We start from the raw sequence: 18,426 nt of genomic DNA on the forward strand, positions 1-18,426 counted from the left end.
TTTCGATTTTTTTATTATCTATTTAATAAACCAAAAATTCCTTGCGTTTTGTCGAAGACAACAAATCAAGAAGACTGCCAACTTTGCCAGAATCCAAGCGACAGATACAATGGCGCTGCGCTTGAGTGAAGGTGGAAGCAACGCATAGAAAGAGGAGCAAATACACAAACCCTTCTTCTGAGGATGTAATCTTTTTTTGCTATCAAATTCGTTCGAAGCATTTACCTTTGAGCGGCAGATGACGCGATTGTACCTGTCTCATAGCGTTCGTATGAGAAAATGGAAGAGTTGCCAGTCTTCTTGATTTGTTGTCTTCGGTTTTGTGCACGAAAATCCCTAACACAGTCGCCGAATATTGATACCGAGCACGTAATCCTACGTCAAATCTACGGAACTCGAACGATGCAGAGCAAATTTGTCTTTAGTATCAAATGAATTTTAAAATTCAAATAAACAATGTTGTAAGAATTTTACTGGTGCTGGTGCTGTTTACAGCATTTTGTATCACATCACACGCACATGTGACAGCTCTTATACCAAGTAAAGTATTCTGAAATGCATCAAATATTGTAAACTAAGAGTTGATGTGACACAACCAAATAATTCAATAGTGGAACCGTCAAACAATCAACTGCCGATCTTGCCCCCACTGTTCGTCTTACCAACAGTTCCCTTACCCAACAAACAATTGAGAGCTCTTATAAAACACCTGAGTTGATCAAACGTTGAATAATAGCTTCCAGAGTTGAACAAGAATGTAGTTGTATTGCCATTTGATTAAAAGTTTTAAAAGCTGTTGGAGCACTCTTAAATGATTGTTTACGTTCGGTTTAACTATATGCTTTATAAGACCTACGATAACTTTTATAGCACCTTAGTTAAACTGATTCACAAGAGCTATACAGAACGTGGAATAAACGCATCAAAACAAACAATTGGGAGCTCTTATAAAACACCTGAGTTGATCAAACGTTGAATAATAGCTTCCAGAGTTGAACAAGAATGTAGTTGTATTGCCCTTTGGTTAAAACCTTCAAAAACTGCTTGGAGCACTCTTAAATGATTGTTTACGTTCGGTTAAACTGTTTGACAGGAGCCATATAGGATGTGGAATAAACGCATCAAAACAAACCATCGGGAGCTCTTTTACAACACCTGAGTTGATCAAACGTTGAATAATAGCTTCCAGAGTTGTACAAGAATGTAGTTGTATTGCCATTTGGTTAAAAGCTTCAAAAACTGCTTGGAGCACTCTTAAATGATTGTTTACGTTCGGTTAAACTGTTTGACAGGAGCCATATAGGATGTGGAATAAACGCATCAAAACAAACCATTGGGAGCTCTTTTACAACACCTGAGTTGATCAAACGTTGAATAATAGCTTCCAGAGTTGTACAAGAATGTAGTTGTATTGCCATTTGGTTAAAAGCTTCAAAAGCTGCTTGGAGCACTCTTAAATGATTGTTTACGTTCGACCAACCACAATTTTGTTGCTAAAAATAGCACAAGTGATAGGCATGTTTATATAACCATAAGGCAATGATTATTCGACTGCAAGAGAAGTCACTCAAGATGAGCTTGATATACTTCTCTCATATGATCAAAATATGTATTCAAGAACAGAGCAGATAGAAACAGAAGCGGCTGGCAATCCGGGATCATGAGTTCGAATCTTGCTTCGAGAAACCCTCGGTGGAGTAGAGGTAAATTATATATAGGTGTTATATTAATAAATGCAAACATTAATTTAAGACATATATCATATAATCAACGATAACATTTCTAGATAAATTCTCTCAATTAATGATTAGAGAGATTAATTGAAAGAATATCAATCAAAGATTAAACAGATGCTTGTTACTACTTCCTCCATGATCACAGAATGTGAATTATGGCATAATTACATATTTTTTCAATGTGCACAAATAAATTAAATTAATAAAAACTGTACAAGCAATTATTTTGGCGCACCACGACAATTGTTAAACTAATTTTAATCTGTGAATATTGTGAGTACTTACACAACGGTTATTAAGGAGTCATTAAAAAGTGCTATAAACGCTTTTCACCGCTTGCTGTATAGTGATTATTTAGGAGTCATAAAAGAGTGTAACAAACGCCTCTCAGGTTCAATCTCTAATACATTTCGAAGCAGCTGTTAGGAGGTGTCTACAAACGTTGTATTAGAGCTTTCACCAAAACAATAAAGCTTGAGTTTAAATATGTATCTATAAACGTTGTATAAAAGTTGCTTCTATCCGGTTGTTAAGGAGTCATTGAAAAGTGCTATAAACGCTTTTCACCGCTTGCTGTACAATGATTATTTAGGAGTCATAAAAGAGTGCAACAAACGCCTCTCAGGTTTACTATCTACTAAATTTCAAAGCAGCTGTCAAGAAGTGTCTACAAACGTTGTATAAGAGCTTTCACCAAAATAATAAAGCTTGAGTTTAAATATGTATCTATAAACGTTATATAAAAGTTGCTTCTACTCCTATACCGCGTATACATATAATGCTGTAGTTGAACAGGTTCTCCAAACCAGTGTAAACAAGAGTTTTACAGAAGTTGTAATAAACAAATTGTACAGTTATTATTCAGCATGCAGTTGAATAAAATCACAATGGAAGCGTTTCTTCAACAAGAAATTGATTTTGGATAAACGTTTTACTGAATACGTTAGACAACACCTTTGTGTTGCAGTTGTATAGGTTCTCCAAACCAGTGTAAACAAGGGTTTTATAAAAGTTGTGGTGAACACATTGTGCAATTATTATTCAACATGCAGCTGAACAAAATCAAAACGAAAGCGTTTCTTCAACTGGAAATTGTTACTTGGGTAGTTCTTAGTGGAAATTATGAAAAAGGATTCATAGGAAATTTTAATGGAAATTCATAGGAACTACCATGGTTAATTCTCAAGGAGTTTTGAGATAATTTGGATGAAAGTTCAATCTACGATAATTCTGAGGAGAATTTCAAAACAATTCAATGTGGGAATCTATAGGAGTTCTGCGGATAATTTCAAGAGTTTTCTTTAGAAAAATAATCCAGAGCATAATTCCAGGGGAATTTTCGGAGAATAATTAGGTAGTATGCTGAAAGGAAGATTACAATAAAATCTTAAAATAATTCCAGGAGATCTTCGTAGTAATTCCTAGAGAGTTCTGCCTTGATCATAGGGAAATTTTGGGGAAATTTTCAAAGGTATTCTGATGAGTATTCCGGAGATAATTTTTAGACTTCAAAGAAAGTGAGAAAATTATGAGGAGCTTAAAAAAAATAATGCGAATTCTGAGCAGATCTAAAAAGAACTAAAAAGAAGGACGAGATGGGAGATCAAGTGAAGCAGCACAATAATAACAAGCCAGATCTGCCAGAAAACGTTCACCAAATCGAATAACATGAAAACCCACATGAAGACGCACATATTCCAGGATTCGTTTCAATATTTGAGTTGAAGAAGAAGTCGGCCGTCACTCGTTGGTATGTTCATCACCGAAGCCGTTTATTTATTTATTTTATTTATTTATTGATTTATTTAACGTGAAGACTCACGTCCGGACCCACACGGGTGGCCACTATAAGGAGTTCAATTTGACGGCTTTTCGTGTCCTTGTGTGGGATCTGGATCATAACCCTGTATATTCATCGGTCATCGGTACACTTTGCTATAAGATAGCGATGTTGATCAGGAACATTCACAGGATGCACTTTGCTAGAGTAGTTTTTCCACCCTTCAAATGTTCAAATCGTCTCCAGCAGCTTTTCAAAATTTGCCTTGTCTTTGTCGTTTTTATCCCGAACCAACAGCTTCTCCGACGGAATGTCCTCCTTACCGTCCTATTCTTCTTGCTGGTCAGCAAAAAGATGAACTTTTCACATAGCACCGTAATCGTATCAGTCAGCTCGTGTACCAGCAGCCAGGCCAAAACATTCAAGCTGTTAGAAATACCGGGTTACCAAATATACGTATTTTACAAAAAAAAATCACAACTTGCTCTATGACCGGCACAATCGGCATTCATGTGGCAAACTTGCGGCACACTGAGAAAAATATTGACCCAAGATTGGTGTGCGAAGTGACCTACCCCTTGGGTTTACCACTAACCAGTGTTGCTTGAATCTAAATAAGCTTTCACGAAACTGTCAATTTCACCCAATTGCATTTGACGCAGTAGTTTTCTGTGATGTAAGGGGCTCTGTGAACTAATGGTGAACGTTTTTGCTAACTGAGCTGAAGATTGTGGGTTTGATATAATTTAATGAGATGATAGCGTCGCATTATTTGCACATCAGGCTTATCCTTCCCAATAACAGAAACGTTTTTCCCATGACGGCCGTGGAGATGATGAAATATACTCGGTTTCTAGTAGAAACGGATTGCAAATAAATAATCATGAAAAGTTCATTCGGCGGACTTTTATGAGCAATCATTAACTAGTTGAATAGCACACTAAATGAATTCTTCATGAAACAAAACAAACAATTCTTCCTCATCTGATTCGTTTGCAGTAATCCCCCTGTCGGTTCCCTTTCGGTAGCGTTACTACCCGGCTACGGCAACGTTACATTGCACGTACATGGTGTGATGGTAAAATCCAGCCGCTTCGCAACCATACCACTCTCACTGTGCGGTAGGCTTTACCGAGAATGTTCACAGCCGCCTGTTCCGGAGATTAAGGATGCTAAACATACGCGTCCGTTACGCCCCTCAGTCACGGGTTAGGTTAGGATTATTACAAAGCCTTTCGACTCGCTGTGCTATGACGTGTATTCGTCTTTCGAGCATGAAAATCTAACCCTCGGCTTGGTGGAACAGAACACGACATCCATTCTGTCATTTTGGCGCTTTTTGTAGGAGGTAAATGTCTGGATTGAATTTTAATGCGGTGCAAAGTACAGATTAGGTGGATGTTTATTGATCCGTGGGATCAGCCTGTCTAGAAAATGGTTTTAGTGGCTGCTTAAATCTAGAAATCTTGTGGAGTATGTGAGCTTGTCTAGCTGAAGCTGAGTTCAGGAAATTTCAATTGGAATTTTGTCGAAAAATATAATTCTTGGTTGTGATTTGGACTTTTGGATGACACTTGACTGAAATGCTATTTGATCAAATATAGAGTATACATGTAAAATTTCTGCACAACTGGCAATGGGACACTTGAAAAATAAGCTTGAATATACATACAAACACTTCAATACGGTAACTGATAATAAGCAAAAGATTTCCAATCATACAAAACCATCCTCTTTAGTTTTCAATCGCTTGATGTACTTTGCACGTTGACGTGGAACTGAAGCAGCTGAACGAATCAGGCGAGAAATTGAAAGAATGTGAAAACATTCCTAAAGCGTTTGAATGCGTCAGATAAATATGAGGGCATCACTTTACACGGTTTAATTTACTCCTCAAATAATCACGAATATAAAACCAATCGAGCCTTTCTAACAACTATCAATCAATCGACAGCTGTTTTCCGAGGAATGCCACCACTTGGAAACCCATCCAAACGACAATCGTCCCTTTTTCCAGCAGCGGTTTCTGCTCGCGCACGCTAAGAATCAACTAATCATATTTGCGTTATGAATTTACTCAAATTTGATGTCATCGCATAAATTTAGCCGGAAAAATTTACTAAACTTTTCATAGTTAGATAAATTCTAACTTGCTCGAATTCGAATTGGCAAATATGGGTAAATTGCGGTCAAATCCGCGTAAAAGTTACTCATGTTGATTGAGCTTACCCTGTTTTTGACGTTTTCCGATTCTCTTCGATTCGTGGTTTACTAAACCCGGATTTGGTAGTCATAATTTTAGCGTGCAGTTGAAGCGTTTCCATATCGACATTCCGGCACAAAAATGCCAACAGTTCCGAGAAAAAAAAATACATAAGGTCGAACGGTGAGGGAAAATCTACAAAACCCCTGGCGTGAATGGAATACCAAATGCTCCGGTCAGCCGGGCGGTCTGTCCCAAATCAGCATTTTATGTATGCAAATTGACGCGGCGATACATTTCTGATGCGAATCGAATTTCATCCCTTGCCGGGAAAGTCAGCATCCATCCATCTAACCATACAGTCATCCATCCGGGACGATGATGGTGGTCTCGGCGCTCTCAAACGATACATGAGAGCTTCCAAATGGGTTATTGAGTTACGACGATGAAAAATTGGTTCTAGTGCTTGGCAGCTAATCGGGTGCAGTCTCTAAGCAAGGCAGATTGAGTTGGAGATGACGAGAAATCTGCATTGTAAATGTCCGAGGTGGTGTCATTCTGGAATTTCGATCCAAATCAAGTCCCAGCCAGTTTCATTTGATTCCACAAAATAGTCCACTTAATCACTTGCTTCCTTTTTAAACTCATCAGAAAAAAAAAATCAAATTTGAATTAAATTTTAAAACATAATTAAAATTCATTTAAAATTAAAGAAAACATAATTTAAAATCAGATGCAATGTAGTTCCAATTCCGAATTTAATTTCATGGTAAAGTCAGACGAAACACTAGAAAAAATCAATTTCAGTTAATTTAAATTTAATTTCAATCAATGCTGCCAAAATCTAAAAATTCTTAAAATTATTCGCCTTTGAGTTTTACCTTGCAAATTTCAACGGCACAATTATCAGAACGAGATTTTTGGTTCTAAAATTAATCAATTGCATTTATTTTTATTTATTATTTGTTCATTAATTTCTTTGATAAGGCTCAATCGAATTTGCTTTACAGAGCCGAGGATTCTATTTTTATTATAGTCACTTTAACACTCTTGGGTCATTCGTGACTTGTCCGGGGGTGAGACCTGAACTCGTGACTTTGGCGTGAGAGGTATGGATTTTAACCACTACGCCGGGGTCGTCCCCTCCGAGGATTCTTGTTCAATATACAAAACATCTTAAAACTATAGTCAAAAGGTGCAACACATTAAACACTTTAACTTTCGTTATCTAAAAAGCCTCCTCCATTAGAATGGGAGCCGCTTTCAGTGGGTTTAGGGTATGGAAGTATCGCCAACGGGGGGGCAGAGCAATGACATTTATATAAGGTCTGGGCCAACAGGCAGCTTGCTGGTGTTAGAAGCAAAAATGTTGTAAAAATTGCTGAACATCTGCGAACAGATAGATATACGTCACTGCCAACATACTGAGAACAGATAGAAATACGTCACTGCCAACAGCTGTTTCGTGTAAAAAGATAAACATTGAAATATAATACGAACACCACTAACCATTTGCACATTTCACTAACACCAATAAGCCCTTTGGCCCAGACTCTATATAAACGTCATTGGGGGCAGAGCGCTTCCATTACAGCAACGTGGTCAGCACTCACACATTCATCACGAAACGGTTGCTTTCCAAAGTCGACGACGCATCGACCGAAAGAACTGCTGATGACGAAAAATGAGGAGGACCACACAATGGTTACTACCGCGTGACACACATCGAGATTGACCTGCTTTTGTAGACAGCCGAGTGAAAACTGATTTTTTTTTGGCAATGTTAATTGTTCTTAACGTTTGAAACGATCATGAACATCCTATCAACTGACGTTTTATTTATAAGTCAAATAAAACTATTTATTTATTTGTCTGCATCAACAGGCTGTGTAAAGCCCCAATGATGATTTAAGTAACTTATATAGGTAAATCAAAAAATAAAAACTAAGAATAAAATACATAAATAAAACACACAATCATTCACGGTTAACTGTGCCAGAAAAGAACGATGAGAAGTATCTTCGTAGCAGCTGTCGAGGCATATGGAAATCGAAGATGCCCGAGACTCGATTGAACACTCGTTGCAGCCCACCTATTTTACCGTTCATGCCATAGTTTGTGCGCTGAAGTGGCAATCTCAGCATAACGTTGTTACGTAGCGCACGGGGTTGGACGTTAATGTTGACTTGCCCCAAGATTGCACTGCAATCAATTCTACCTTGTAATGTGTCCGCAATGAACAGGGCCCTAGAGGTGTCTCTTCTAGTTCGGAGAGGCTCCAGATCAATCAGCTGGCAACGACTTTCATAGCTGGGCAGATGAAATGGGTCTCTCCAAGGCAGCTTCCGCAGAGCGAATCGAAGAAAACGGCGTTGAACGGACTCAACTCTCTCAGCACCATTGTTGTAGTTTGGACTCCAGACCACAGAACAATATTCCAGAATGGATCGCACCAAGGAACAGTACAGTGACTTCAAACAATAGATATCGGAGAAATTCTTTGCTATCCTGAAGATAAATCCCAATGTCCTAGACGCCTTGTCGACAACGTACGAGATGTGCTGCTTGTACGTAAGTTGAGAATCCAGAATAACACCCAGATCTTTCACATGGCTCACACGGTCGATTACAGTGCCGATAATTTTGTATTCAAATGTGATTGGTTCCTTCTTCCGAGTAAAAGTGATCACTGAACACTTAGTGGGGTTAACCACCATTCGGTTCAAATTACACCAGCTGGCAAAGGCTTCGAACTGACGTTGAAGGAAGTGACAGTCATCAATCGAGTGGATTCGTAGGTAGATTTTAAGATCGTCTGCATACGATAGTCGTGGGCCTTCGATGACCAAGTTCACGTCATTGAAGTAGAGTAAGAAAATCAAAGGTCCCAGGTGACTTCCTTGAGGTATTCCTGACGTAGCTAGATAGATATTGGACCGGTTGTCACCAATGGCAACCATCAGTTGCCGATCAGTGAGATATGAACGAAACCATCGCAAGAGGTTGCCGCTGACCCCAAGTCTATGCACCTTGGCAATCGCGATGGCATGGTTTAGCTTATCGAAGGCAGCTGAAAAGTCGGTGTATATGACGTCTGTTTGAGTCCTCTCTGCCATGCTTTCCGTAAGATACGATGTCAAACATAGCAGATTTGTGGAAGTAGAACGACCGGAAGTGAAGCCGTGTTGATCACCACTTAGATACTGCTTACAATGAGAGAGTAGAGGCTCCATGATGACTAACTCGAATAACTTCGAAACTGCGCTCAACGACGTAATTCCACGATAATTTTCCACATCCCGTTTGCTGCCCTTTTTGTGGATAGGAAACATATGTGCGAATTTCCAACAAGATGGAAATGTACCGCTCGAGATGGACAATCGAAATAGGTGAAGCATGGGCATCAGCAAGCTGGCGATATGCTTTTTCAGGAATACGGATGGAACGCCATCGGGTCCTGGATTGAAGGACGACTTGAGTTGTGATGCGGCAGTGGAAATCATCTCGACGTTGACATCCATCGCACCCAGTGTTTGACCGTACAGTGGAACATTACTAGCTGCTAGGGTAACGTGTTCGTCAGTTAATCTCTCATTCGTGAAAACACTGGCGAACTTCTCAGAAAACAAGCGACAGATCTGCTGAGGAGTGGAAGCAACTGCTCCATTCAACACCATTGAAGAAGGTAGGCCGGATTCCTTGCGCTGCTCATTTACGTAATTCCAGAATGACTTCGGGTGCGACTTGAGTTTCCTCTGAATCCCTCGTTGATATCGCGAATAGCATCGACGGCTAACTCGCTTGAACTCATAATTGAGCCTAACGTAGTGACGTTTCAGCGAAAGCGTACGATACTTAGTGAATTTTCTTAATGCGGCTCTCTTGGTCGACTTCAACCTACGCAGTTCACTCGTCTGCCAGGGAGGATGAGAAATTTTACGGTGAACTCTTTTCGGAACGTGCCTGTCAATGACATAAGCCAAGACATGTGAAAATGTTTGCGCAGCGGTTTCAACATTATCAGGATCGAGGATGCTCTCCCAATCTATACTAGATAGCACGTTGACGATACTACGGTGATCGGCTTTCCGGAAATCGTATGACACGGTCGTGGAAATGTCGTCAAAGACCCGATCGTGATTGTCAGCAACAGTGACAACCAAGGGAGGGTGATGATGTACTTGCTTTACTAGTGGAGAAGGTGCCGTGGAGATGAAAGGAGCGGTGTCCTGAACGCTAACGAAGCAGAGGTCCAGGCTACGGTTGTTTTCGTTGACTACGTGGTTTATTTGAGATAGTGTTGCTGTACTGTACGTTTGAATGGTTTTCATGAGTACGAATGCGTGAAAATGCATGAGATTTTCCTTGCACTGATTTCAATTGAAATTCAGTTGAAAACTAGTTTTACATTCAATTAAATTACAGTTGAATTTAAATTTTATTAAAAAATTAAATCAAGATTCTTCTGATTTTAATTGTTAGACGCCAATTAAAATCAGTAGAATTTTGATTTAATTTTTTTCTAAATTTGAATTTCAACTGTAACTAAATTAAATACAAAATTAATAAAATTATATTTCGCAGAAAATAAAATCAAATTAAATTGAAAAACAGTTTCATTTAAAATTCCACTTTCAATCATCTTTTCCTAGCGTCTTGTTGGCTTGCTTTTTTTTTCTCCGCTTCCTCTCCTTCAAAAGGCCGAATTGAACATAGAAGCACAAAAGGTCGAAGCGATAAAAAGTTGAATTGATCTTAGATGGACAACAGGTCGAATGGACAAAATGTCGAAATGGGCAAATGTTCGAAATGGTCAAAAGGACGAATAGACGGAAGGTCAAAATGGACAAATGGACGTAATTGATAAACAGATCAAATTGCTGGAGGATAAAATTGATGGCTGACTATCAAATATTTTTCCTTCTTTAAATAATGAGCAATTCTTTGGAAAATTAATATAACAATCAGTTACTGTGCATGTCACGGCAATTCAAGAGTCAAATACCTGCCTTTCTGTAGAATATATTCCTTCTTTAAATCATGACCAGTTCCTTGGGAGAATTGGCGTAGTTTTTGGATTTCAGAGTTCAACTCTTAGCGACAAATTTCTAAGCAGTATTTTGTCAATTTTGATGATGTTTTTTTTTTTTAACATATATCCATTACGACTTTTTGGCCATTGCGAACATTTGGCCCCTTCGTCCTTTTTTCCTTCGGACCGTTTGTCCCTGTATGTTCAATTCAGCCATTTTTCCATTTGACCATTTTAAACTTGACCTTTTGTCGTTTAACCTTTTGTCTTTCGACCTTTTGTTTTGTTTTTCAATCTTTTGTCCCTTCGAGATTTTGGACGAATGGACTAAAGGTCCAATGAATCAATGAAGGACAAAAGGTCGAGTGATTCAAAGAGGAACAACATAAAAAGGTCAAACGGACAAAACGTCGAACTGAACTTAGAGAGTCGAAAGTTCGGTGGGAAAAAGGTCGAAGGGAAAAAAGGGATTTAAAGAGGGAAAAGAGTAAACTTTTCGTCTTTTGATATTGAAGGGACCATCGAGATAGGGAGAGATCGACATTCAGTTATTCATTAGCCAACTAGTACGATTCTAGAAGCACTTCGGGTTCAAAAAGTTTATTTGTTTATCCCGTATCCAAATCAAAACTCGATCGCATGCTTCAAAAGTAGAAAAACTGTTGAACTAGATTTTTCCATCGACATGGAGAGTAATTTATTCTCGAATATTTTCTAGGAACCATCGAAATACAGAAAGATCGAGTTAGAGAGAGGGCCTGCTCAAATCATTAAGATTGGGAGAAATATCGAGAAATAGAACATCAAGAAATGGAGACTTGACTGTAGGCAAGAACGAGCATTGATGAAAAGAGCTTTTAGTGTCAGTGTAACTAAGGATGGCCATAGCGAAAAACTATACAATATGCAATAAACTTGTAACTCGATTGATTCAACATCAGCTTGTAAATAAACATAATGTAGTCCTTTCAATACAAATACTGTTCCGACGGATGCAACCAGAGGTTATAAGAAAGAACGAGCAGAGATGGAAGTATGATGAAAAATAATGATACTGAGAACTCATAGGAACTGATCGGGCCTTTTTATTCATGGCCCGCTTAGTAATTGAACTACATCATTTGGGTATATTTCGAATTTGAATTAAGGGATTTTATATTCTAAGAAAAAAAAAAACGAAACGAATTATTCGACGCGGTTTCGAAGGAGTTCTCGAACTTTTTCTTTAATACGACCCATCAAGCGGCGCACAACGGTCTCGTCCTTTATTTTAACGATTTTATCACACCAATTTTTCATCTGAGGTGCAGTTTTCATGACTGTACCTTTTACCTTCCGTTTCCTCTTCATAATTGCCCAGTAGTTTTCAATGGGCCTGAACTGGGGACAATTGGGCGGATTGAAGGTTTTCGGAACAAACTGGACTCTGTTGTGATTGTACCATTCAAACTGAACATTGTATTAGGTAGTAACATTGAGAGATTCGGTCATGTAAAGAAATTCCTAGGTAAACGACAAACACAACAAGACACGGTTATGTTCACAAGTTATTAACGAAAGAGAATGTCGACAAAGATAATCGATCAATGTTACTTCGGACCTAATGCTATGTTAAGCTTGCATTGTTGTACTTCCCGGCTGTAGTGACTCACAAGATCCGACCAAAATGTCACCGGACCATTATAGATGAAGAGCAGAATTCGATTCTGGAGACATTCGATTCTGTAAACCTCCGAGGTCATCAGTCATCATCTCAGTGACGAAAACCTTTGTCTTCTGGACGCAGCTGCAAATTCCCTGATAGATTATATATTTGAGTGCGAATTTATCCGCAAACAAACATGAATCTGCCATGGACACCTCCTGCCTATAGTCGCTATATTCATAGTGTGGCGGATAGAATTTCGATCGATCAAAAAGCGAACCCAATTCAATACATTTTAGACCAACAATTGAAAAGGTACTATTAAATTTATAAACAAAACGTTGATTATTCTTTCCTCGTCAATCGAACGCAAATTACCGGTTTCATCGGATAAGGGAAACTTTCCCCAACCCAAAGATGGTATCAGTTTGCGTAGACGAGTCTTGAGTCACGAGAAAAGAGTTTCCGAAGTTTTGTTTGCAATAGCTGATGTGCTCTTTTCTGTTGTTGGTCATGATTAGCTACATTGGTTCCGCTATTTGACAGCTCAATTGGTTCCCGAGATTGTATCCGCGAGACTATGAATATAGCGACTATACTCCTGCCTTGTAACATATTGGTCCTGGAAGCTGTTCGAAGTCGCCCTTTACATAGGTTTCATCATCAATAAGTATGCACCCACCGAACTTGATCAGCAGGTTGTCATACAGCTTTCGAGCACGGGTTCTAGCTAGCTTGAGTGATTGATTTGGTTGCCTATTGGCGCTTGCCTGTAAGTCTTCGCGGTAACGAATTCGCTGCACTGTACTACGGGTGGCTTCATAATTTTTAACTCAAATCGCGTTCGGACATACCTGAGTTGCTTCTGATGGACCTCATGACCTTTCCATGGAGCTGACGGTTGGCAGATCCACATCGGCGTTTACTTTGAGGCTTCCGATTCGTCGTCAAGGTTTCCCCGTACATATTTAACACGCGCCATACGGTGTTTCCAGGAAAATTCAACACTTTAGCTTGCTTGGGCGCGGACCACGATGGATTTTACTGGTGACTGTGCACGATTTTGTTTTCTACGCTCCTCTTGCATGGTGACTGTCTCCAAAACAAGCGTTTATGCGTTTTATGAACTGAACAAATACACTGTTATTGTTATCGTTGTTGTCAACAAATAGACGTCAAAAGCTTCCGAAAACGTCCACTAGGAGCGCTGTAATAAGCAAAAGAGTTTGTTGCAAAGTAGGCCATGGTCAAGGGGTAGGTCACTCCGCAAACCAATCGTGGGTCATCTTTTTTGTCAAGTTGCCACAAGTGTGCTGATTGTGCCGGTCATGGAGCAACCTGCGATTGTTTGTAAAATACCCATCCCGGCAACCCGGTATTTCTGACACCTTGATTGTTTTGCTTTGAAATCGCAATGATAAATCGGATTGATGAATCTACGCAAAACTGCACCAGTGCATGCGACACCTAGGTTTGAAATCCAACACCACAAAAGTGATGATGTACTACAAAATATTCCGTACGATTTGACAGCTAGCAAAACGTCATTATCATTTTCACATCATTTCCATCTGCTGGCCGACCGTAACGTAGATTCATCAATTGGGTTGTGCGAAATTTTGGTGTTTTGTGTTCTCAAAATAATAAAAGTCCTATGTTTTAGGATTTAATAATGCCCTCGAAGGCAGACCAGAAACCTAACCTTTCGTAAGCAACGAAAGCAACAGTCCATCAGTGGCCGGAAAGAGTTGGAACCGGTGCGGAACATTGTTGGAGACCGACTATAGAGAACGATGAATAGACTTCTGTAGTTAGTTTTGTGTGAGTGACAGAATTATTTGAATTAAAGGTACTAATGTGGTCTGATTAACTGCCTCTTTCTCTTGAGCCCACTCTAGAACCTATTTTTCAGATTTAGATCTATAAGTGAAGTGCTGATCTGAGTCCTCTGGTATATTCGATTAGAGGATGTTCCTGAATATACAATCAAACAGCATTTAATGTTTTGAACAACTTCAATTACAGTTGCACAGCAGTGCTCCCATTTTATTTACATCAATCCAATGCGTACGAGATTGTGCCGTGCCGAAGATGTTCCGAAGGTGTGCCGATGGATGTGCTCAAGCTTTACAGAATTTAATTTCGGCACATTGTGCTGTTTGACTTACCCCTTGGCCATGGTTTAGTCACAGACAAACAGACATAACACATTGAATATTTCTCATTGTAAAACATCGTCGCTAAAACATAACCGCCATCTGTTGAGTACACTGTGGTGGATAGTACGCTGAACAGATGGCGGTAGTGTGTAAACGTCAAACGCAAGAGAATTGACTATGCGCGCCACAGGTGGCGGTACTACCAACTACGATACTTTTAAATTGACCGTTAAATGCTTGTTCGATGAACAACTTGCGAGTTTTATATGTGTTTGTCTGTGGTTTAGTTACCGGCATATTTTTTTCAAAATGAAAGAACCCAATTGAAAAATATAATTGTGTATGGAAGTGCGTGAAGTCAATCCAACCCCCACTGGCCAGCGGTGGAATTATGGAAGAAATTCGCTAGCAACAATCCTTGATGTGACAATTGGAAGCAACTTTAGTCCGAGAGTAAGAAGGTGATTGCTCTACTGCAGATTCAGCAACCCATTTCAGAATGCCTGGTAATTCACACACACACTACCGTTATCATATATGGATAATACTCGGGATAATAGTATTGCAAACACACTTCCATATTTGGAAACGTAAAATAAATCAGATATATCTCACCAAATTCTGCCTCTGATATAGCACCCCTCCCCTTGACTAGTTTTTGCACCTTGCTGTTGGTGGGCGGGCTTAATTTCATGCTTTATAGTGGAGTGTTGGAGACGGTAGATTTATGGTCGGCGTTGCTGGCTCATGCCGCGATAGAATGGCGTCATGGGCAGGCAATGGGGATTACTAAGCTTCACCTCTCTGATAAACCACTGCATGAGAGAACCAAAGATCCAGTCTAACAGTGATAGTATCACACTTGTTACTCCTTTAATTGAGAGCCGCGTCGTAGTACGCTTACCTATAGGCACTGACGTTGGGTGTGATACTGGCGGGTTTTGTCGCAAATCACTCTTATTTTTATTTATTTTTACGCATCCTGATGAATGTGGACGTCTTAGTGGAATACCTGTATAATGAGAGAGAGAGAGAGAGGGAAGGATTGGTATTTTCCATTTAATTCCACTGCTTTGTTTGCTTGTCCTTGACGGATGCGCGTGTTTCGTCTACAGTGTGCGGACTTCTTCGGTGTCTTGTACTAATACTCGAGTATTAGTACAAGACACTGAAGAGGTCTGCATGTTGTAGGCGGGGTACGCGTGTCTGTCAGGGATAGGCGGGTAGAGTGGTGGAATTGAGTGGAGAATCCTTCTCTCTCTCATTATAATTTTACGCAGATAGATTTATTTGGGCAAGGGAATTATACTATTGAAATATTTCAGAAAGTGCCCAACGGTGCTCCTTCTATTTGCGTGACAAGCTTTCACTGTTGTTTTCATTGAAGTATTATTCAGGAAACAATGTTAAACATCATTTTTGTACATGGTATTGTAACTAATCTTATATGTGCTTCATTTTGATTTGGGATAAGTGTTTGAACTATGGCTCGGGATTTCCACTGTGGCGTGCTTCTATTGTGACATACCCATACGTATTTTTGTGGTGCGACATAGTGGAAGCGTGTGAGCATAGTTGGAGCATATACCCTATATAATTTAAAAATCAGCTAGGAAACTAACTTCAAAATGAAGCATTTTAGTCACATGAAGGTGTTACCTGGGTCGAACTAAGATATAATAAATAGGTATAGGCTTAAATCAAAAGTACTTGAAACACGTTTAATTTTAGATTACAAGCACAAGTGCAGGTACTTAACAAAGCATGGGTTATGATTGATTGGGTGAATTAGAGCTTTTAATAATTTATAAAATTAGACTAATGAGATATCATAATCATCAAATGAACTTAAATAAGAAACTTCAGAAAGTCTAATGACATTAAGTAGATTAACAAAAGAATTAGGATGCGGGGGTCCGCTTAGGGAGGCAACTAACCTTAAAAGTTGTAGAATAAATCTTCTTATTTAGCAGATTAACAAGGAGAGGAATAGTTTAGGAAATAAGTAAAAGTAGAGGCATGTGACAATTAATAGCTTTTAAGCTTTTGGAGGTATTGTATTCCCCTGAGTTTGTTGTACTCGATTACTATATTATTCTCTCAATACGCGAAATCTCTTATATATGCGGTTAAAGTATTTGAGTTAACTTATTTCTTAGTGTTCAAGTACTTACATTTTTAAACAGCAGTCAATGTTGATCTATGAACTAAACCATACGTAAAATCGATCTTTCCTTATGTGGTATTGATGCATGTTTAACTTTTCGCGGCTGTCGGAATCAACACGCCTACGTCTACGGAGCTTACGCAGAAGTGATTCGCAATGCGGTAGAGCTCACCAAAAGTTTTTTTTTGAGCCTCTGTAGTATAGAATTAGTTCGGTAAGGTCGGGAAATCTTGAAATGATTGATACGTGCCTTAAAATAACTTAATTGAAACAAAGCTCAACAGTAAAATAAGTAGAATATTTAGGGAGTAAACCAAAATTATTCAACTTGCAACATAGGCTATCACATCTATTTTGGTAGCACTCTTTAAATGATAATAAGCCTTTTTTCTCGCTTCGGTTGTCTCGCACGGCTTTCGGAATTCGCGCGGTTTTCGTAACTTACATAATTTGGATATTTCGTTCGGAACGGATTTACTTATTCAATCGGTTTACTACGCGGATGTATCTACGCGCACACGTCACAGCATTTTTTTCTATAACTATCTTGAAACAATACATACGGAATCCAGTGTTCAAGCGGCCAACATAGGCTAGTCCTTCTGCTGTATTGTCAAAGATAGAAGCAAAATTTATTCAAATGGGTCAAGTCTTGAAAACTAAGCTGTCACGCAGCTCCAGCTTGATACCCAATAAAAAAAAAACGGCCTCTGATATAGCACCGATTTTTGACGTAGGACTACGTCTTTGATTTCTATATGGGGGTACACTTTGTGAAAACCGAAAATGGAACATGTAACAAATTAAGAAAGATTTTGAACGTTAATAACTCAGCTGCCCCTGGTCCAATTTCAATAATTTTATCACCAATCGATCAGAAATATGGCTACGCATCGATAACAGTGCTTCCGAATGTTGATTTTCAACAAGAAATTATTGAAAAATTAGTAAATGTTCAGCATTGTCCAAAAGCGTCGAATTGACTAACAAATCCACCAATTATCTACATGCATATGCTGCTTCTCCAGCACAGTCGTCAGAGAGTAGTAAGTAGACGAAACAAGTCGAAGTGGCATTCGCCTCGGATCCTCGGGTGCGTGCGAATAGGGAGGATGGAATTGTGTAATATTTTGCACACTCATCGTCATAAAGGGTGATACGGTCAAAATTTGGTCAATATCAACTTGACGTATTTCTTTCAATTTTGCATTTAAAAAACCTGAACACCCCTCATTTTGAAGGTGTGTGTGTGTAGAATGTTGCTCCTATTTTGATTTTGGAATTCACTCTTCAGTTGTCAAAATGCCGTCCAAGCAAGAAGAGCAGCGTATCAAAATTTTGCTCGCGCATCGCGAAAATCCGAGCTACTCGCACGCAAAGTTGGCAAAATCGCTAAAAGTTGCCAATTCAACCGTTACAAATGTAATTAAAGTGTTTGGGGAACGTTTGTCGACAGCCAGGAAATCTAGATCGGGGGGAAATCGAAAACCGGAAGCCGCTGAGACGACAAAGAGAGTTGCCGGTAGTTTCAAGCGAAACCCTAACCTCTCTCTCCGAGATGCCGCAAATAAGCTGGGTGTATCGTCTACAACCGTGCATCGAGCCAAAAAACAAGCCGGACTATCGACTTACAAGAAGGTAGTGACTCCAAATCGCGATGATAAACAAAATACGACGGCCAAAGCGCGATCCCGGAGGCTGTAC

General features: G+C 39.3%; 1 protein-coding gene across 1 annotated transcript in view; it reads left to right on the forward strand.

Annotated features, from left to right (window-relative positions):
* TkR86C (Tachykinin-like receptor at 86C) overlaps positions 1–18,426 on the forward strand; it is a 471,986-nt gene that overhangs the window by 26,034 nt on the left and 427,526 nt on the right. The window lies entirely within an intron of this gene.

Source organism: Ochlerotatus camptorhynchus, unplaced genomic scaffold, assembly GCF_037179485.1.
Source record: "Ochlerotatus camptorhynchus isolate MF236.1 unplaced genomic scaffold, CSIRO-AGI_Acam_v1.1 ptg000010l, whole genome shotgun sequence".
Classification (NCBI taxonomy): Eukaryota; Metazoa; Arthropoda; class Insecta; order Diptera; family Culicidae; genus Ochlerotatus; species Ochlerotatus camptorhynchus.